This window comes from Rhinichthys klamathensis, unplaced genomic scaffold (genome assembly GCF_029890125.1).
Source record: "Rhinichthys klamathensis goyatoka isolate OS25496 unplaced genomic scaffold, OSU_Roscu_1.1 h1tg000098l_1, whole genome shotgun sequence".
Lineage (NCBI taxonomy): Eukaryota > Metazoa > Chordata > Actinopteri > Cypriniformes > Leuciscidae > Rhinichthys > Rhinichthys klamathensis.
In genome coordinates this window covers 5,621,280-5,627,561 of record NW_026606637.1, presented here as the reverse complement: position 1 = coordinate 5,627,561, position 6,282 = coordinate 5,621,280, and positions in this window count along the sequence as shown.

Below are 6,282 nucleotides of genomic sequence, written 5' to 3'. Positions count from 1 at the left end.
CCTGCATAAGGGCCCGGTGTTGGCTCGTTACGCCACTGAATATAGTAATCAATAAAATAAAAACAACAAGTTATTTAATATCAAAATGATGTTTTTATTATGTACGGAAAGCACATTCTCTCTTTCTCTCGCTCTCTCTCCTACTCAAACGCGCGCACATACGGTATGGGCAGTGGGCACACACTCGCTCAGAAACGTGTCATCAGCGCTGCTCTGACGATTTTGTCAATAAAATAGTTTGACAACTTAAAAGCTATACATGACATTTCTCACTAGCGAGGTAATAACGGCGTTGTTCTTGGAGAAGATAAACTTACAGTTTCGCTATTATTAGAGACGCTGCTGTCGAAGAGACGCACAGACTGAGGTAATTGACATACGCTTAATCTCTCCCTCTAATAATAACTCCATTAGTCCGCTAACAACGACTCAAGCCTCCGTTACTAGCTCTAAAATTACATTTTGAAATAAGCAACAGAGGCTTAATGAGATGCGTAAGAATTTAGTCCATACACACAAGTGCACACAAGTGGACAAAATAACAAAAGTCTTGAAATATGCTACGTGATCTGAAGAATATTGAGGTGTGGTAACTAAGCGGAATAATTGACTTCGGGCCGTTGAATTATTGAAAAATAATCCCAGCCAAGGTGTAACGGCCAAGGGTGTTTCTAATAATTGAATTATTAGAAAAATTATTATTTTTCTAATAATTCAATTATTCCTATACATATGTATAACATATACGTATATTATGTTTAACAGCTTATCTGTGAATTCATGGGAAAATATATTTAGATTTTTGAGCAACAAAGAGAATGAAAAAAAGAAGAAAGTGAGACATTTCCATTTGGAACCACATCCTGACGGAAGCAGTCCATCTTGTAGTGCAGCACAGAACAGACATAATCTGCTGCAGGGGAGGAAGAGAGTGAGACTGAATTTTACCTGACAACACAGACCCCTGCAGGCCTCCAACTCTGGGTGACAAGATGACATCCTTTATCTGAATATCTGATGGGCCGTCCAATCACCTGATCCTCTCAAATTACAGCATTGAAGACAGGAAGTGCCAGAGGTAGACACATAGAGCTGATTAGTTATGGTTCCGTCCATGAGACACAGTTCCTTTATAAAGTGGGTAAATTATTAAATTAATAATTATAATATGCTACTGTCAGATTACATGGCAGCTTGACACATTTGGGAGTAGTATTAAGTTTTGACATGGTGGATTTTGGCATAGTATGAAACAGGAACACACTGGAGAGTCACAATAAATACTGTACATTTAAGTTAATGTTAACTCTGCACAGCTGATCTAACTGTCTTTAAAGGGAAAGTTCACCCAAAAGTGACATCATCATAATGTCATTTCAAACCCATTCTCATTCCCCTCATTTTTCAACTTAATTTATTTTTAAAAAATTATTAATCATTTATTAATTTACTGTAAATACTTTTAAGTCATCATGTGGTCCCCTTGGAAGTTTGCTGAGGCCCCCTAGTGGGCCCCGGTCCCCTGGTTGAGAACCACTAATACACAGTAGACATTACCACTTAAAGCATATTTAATGCAACCTGACAAAATATATTTTTTAAATAAATAAGCATATGGATTTGCAACGACACAAGGTACTACATGTACATTGAGAAACATTAAACATTTTTTTTTAATATACTGTGAAGCTGTTTCTAGATATTACAGGCTGTACAATAAATGCAACATTTTGACTCTGACCTCAGTGTTTTCATACTAAAACGAATATTCGAACAATGTTAAATTCAACCTTTAACCACTGTATTATGAACTTCCTGTAATAATTTAAAAGGCCGGATCAAACAAAGCACAAACACTTTGCTGACTGTGCCGTTTCTTTCATCTCACCAACAGTATTTGGTTTTCTGGCAAAAGAAGTAATGTGTAGACGTCATAACCGTCAATGCTCATGTTACCGTGCACCTCAAGAGCTCTCTTTGATCACTGAGAGCTGTCATGCTTGTGTTCTTAAGCAATTGTAGATGAAAAAAAATACCTGTACTTCACCAAGAAAAAGAAAATATTGAATTTGCTCTTTTCTTTAATTTCCTTACCTTGGGATCCAAAGCAATTCTGCTGGAGATTACAGTGAACATGTAAATTCTAATTAAGTTTAACAAACTGCAGATGAACAGAGGCTCTTATGAATGATTCAGAAGCACACGGTTGGCATTCTCTACTCCTCTACTCGAAAGCCAGAGATACTATTGTATTGTGTGCATTCATTTACCACTCATACTAATTATTACAGGTGACAATACACTTTGGTTTAGTTTTAAATACTTGTGGCCTACCAGCATGGACATGAAATACAATGGTTTTTTTTTTACAAACTCATGAGATTTGGATGAAAGAGGCTCCAGTTTTGTCCATTTTAATTATCTAACTTAACTGAATATATATCAGACATATAATCACAATAATTATGTTTTACAGCAAGTTACAAACCAAATGAAAAGAGTCCTATCAGATTCACTGAAAGAAAATGACTAAACTTTCCTGGTTTGGAGTGACATTTCATCAAGGTCATGATAATATTTATTAACGGAATGAGAAATGCGTGTGGTGGTCCAAGCACACGCAAAGGGCTGACAACCGCTTTTTATCTTTTCTTTTTTTGTGAGGCAAACATATTTGGGTTAACCTTTTTGGTTATTATTTTAGAAAAGCTAACAAGAAGTTCTTCAATCTGAATACTTGACATCCTCCAGTGTCACGGCCGTGAACATTTGTAATTATACCCTAACAAAACAATGTGATGATGTGTTAATCAGGAGAGAGCCGTCCAGACAACCTTGTTTAAATACTGTGATTATCAAAGGTCATAAAACACTTGGAGACAGAGAAAATTAGAGAAACGGCTGATCAAACAGAATGAGGAAATGAAAGCGGTTATCAGAGGTAAACTGTTCGATGTTTGAAAAGTACATCATAATGGGAAATGGCAAAGTGCTGTCGAACAAGAGTTGAAATTACTCTAAAAGGTCCTGTGAGTGCCCTTCGCCACAAACTTTTTGAGTTAAAGTCATTTGTGGCATGATGAACTCGTTCCTATCTCAATAGTACTTAAAATTCGCAGAGTTGCCAGTAATTTTCAAGGCTATCGCCTGTTAATAATTTGAATTTAATATCTTCTAACCACAGAAAATTTCACGAATGTAAAAATGCTTATATTGAAGAGTCTCTAATCAGTGTATTTTAAATTTTCAGATCAGTTGATTGGTGGACTGATGCAACACTGCATAATAATAAAGAAGAAAGGCAAATCAATTCAACCTTGATTCAAAATGTCCCTAAAGCCGCAACAATTTCTCTGTAAACTCCAATTATCAAGGCTATAAATCCCTTTCAATTAATTAAATTCATGTAGATGCTCAACATTGTGTACAGGTTTGCATAAAAAGCTTCTAACATCTCTCAGAATCTATTGAATAGTTGTTATGAATTCTGTAAGAGTGTACCTTTTTAATTCTGAAGTTGGTAACTTTTAGGGTGATTTCACATCTGTAGTTCGGTTAATTTGGTCCGGACCAAGGGGAAAAACTATCCATTTTAGCATTTTTCAGCCGTTTTGGTTCCTGACACTGATTGCTCTGGTCCAAATCAGTTGATGAGTTGGTGAAACGAACCAAAATGCAGTCACGTGACAACATCCACATCACTCGTTGGCCAGATGTGTCTTTGAACGTATTTCCTAAACTGCTCTTCGTTTGGTCAGAATTAACGTGAAGGAAAATTCCAACGGAACTCCCGGAAGTAAACAAAGAGAGGAGGAAAAGCCAGCAGACATGGAGAGGCGACTGCGCGGGCTGATTGTATCCCTGGTCATCATATACTACATAGTTTTTATACACCACTTTAGGTAAACTATACATTTCGAGAATGACTACGGCAGATGGTTTAGTCCAAAAATGAACAGTTTAGGCAGTTGGGTCTGTTCGAGGTCGGGTCTTGTTCTCACCACAAACGAACCGCTCCAGTGTTCGTTTGAAAGCGTACTGAAACCACCTCTTCAAGGAGGTCCCAGTATGGTTGTTTGGTCAGCTTTTGGTGCGCACCCGAGTGCGATTGCTGTATTCACACCTGCCCAAGCGAACCACACCAAAAGGGGACAACGAACTCTAGTGCGATTCAACCGAACTAAATGAGGCAGGTGTGAAAGCACCCTTAGAGTAGAGGTTTATGTAAAAGATGAAACACTAGAATGAAACTGGAAACACAATTAAAAAAACACCCCATGTTACCTAAATGAAAGCGTACAGTACTTTTTTATCATTCAAAGAATCGTTTTGCTTTAAAATGCAAAAAAAGTCCATATATTCTCACTCATTATACCATGAAAGTTTGCCAGTTTGGAAGTCCTGATTGCGCCTTTAATTTGTCACACAAGATCACACAATTGCTAATGAGAAAAAGATACCCTATCGTTACACCAGAGATCTGAACATGAAATGAAGAAAAGAAATGTCCTGAATTTCCCTCCTTAGTAAACCGAGATATAGTCAAACAGACTGAAACATTCAAGATTTCTGAAGTAAAAGGATTTGCTCATGCAGTACAACTGGATACGAATTTTGACCGGTATGTAAGTTTAGGGCAACATTAAATAGACAGGGTAACTGTGCCAATGTAACAGTTCTGTAGTGGGTGACTGTCCTCCACGATTGTGTTTGCATGGGGAGAAAACCGTAAACGGTTGTGCCACATTTATGCATGGTATTTCAGTACAACAACCTGTATCTTATTCACTAATCATAATCTAGTTTAACCAGACGGAACAATAAATGTGATGCGCCGTATTTAAATTGTCATTTTGTTCTGCGCAAGCATTGCTCTTTTCTATGTGAATTAGGCTTATTATTGGTATGGCCTTTTTCATAAAACTCAACTTTATTTGCCTTGCAATATCTATGGTATTAGTAAAGTATGTACAATTGTGGAAGCCTGTGGCCCCAAAGGTGGTGAAATGAACAGTAGCTATAAATAAATTGTATCCAGCACTTTTTTATTTACTATGTTTGCATGGTTTGCATGCAAGAGCTCAAACAAAGCAGACAGTGCATGCAAATGAATGACGCTGTATACTATGCAAGCATTTGAATACAGATGATAGCTATACACAAAGGCTGCAGAAATGGTATTAGCATAAATGTCTTTTAAAGATTTCACTACAGTATTCTTTTGCAGATTTCACTTCTGTCAGTGCGGAGCAACTGTTTTATGAGAATATTACAAAGCAAGTTAATTGAATTAAAAATGTTTAGAGCAATTTACCTGAATAACAAACACCACACACAGTTTGAATGTAACATTTGAAAGTAACTACCGCCCCCTGGAGTAATGGAGGTATGTTAGCTACCACATTGACCAAATGCTCATGTCTGCAATCACATTTTCAGCATTAGTGAATTAACCCAAGATGTTATATCTGAGTGTTGACTGGCAAAAGTCTGGACATGATACAACCATTTAGGCAAACGAGTGGTAAAGAAAGACCAATGTAAGTTGAGCTTGATAAAATCATTTATTGTGCTCCAGAAGATTAAATCCTATTTAACCAGAAAGAAAGACAAAATGACAAATAATCTACATCACAACAACCCTCTGTAGTTCTCAACAGCCATTTTGATCTTCTTTCAAGGTCAGCCAGTAGAAAATAAACACATAATGAAATTTGGTTGCTGTTTGTAAGAAAATGGCCCTCAGTCTTGCATTACATTCAGTTACAAGGCTTGTCCTGGCATGTGTGTATGTGAACATATGTGCATGTGTGAAAAAAACATACTGAGCTGTGGATATTCCCAATTACAGATGAATCCCATCTCTCTCCTTGGTAAATGTGCATGCACAAGATGAATCCTCCGCGCACCCCACCGGTGTACGGTTCATTAAATTTTAATATCGTTCAAAGGAGCTTCTTTTGCTGGGGTACACATGGGCAGGCTGACTTTGCATATGCATACCTGCAGATGGGGATTGGCATACAGAAAAGTGATGCTCTCTCTGGCCCGTTTGTACTGAACAAGGTTGTCATAGGTGAAGGCAGAACAGAGAGGATAAGCCCAGAGGAGATTGTGTCCTGAATGGGAACATGTTGTTGGGGACAGAGTGTCTCACAAGTTGGCTGATCAGGAGAAGAGCAGCACGATTCTCTCAATCTTGTTCCCTTCCTTGACTTCCCTCGTCCCTCATTAGTTCTCTGCCTCTAGCTATTCACCAGGGCCCAGGTATTTACTCTGTGT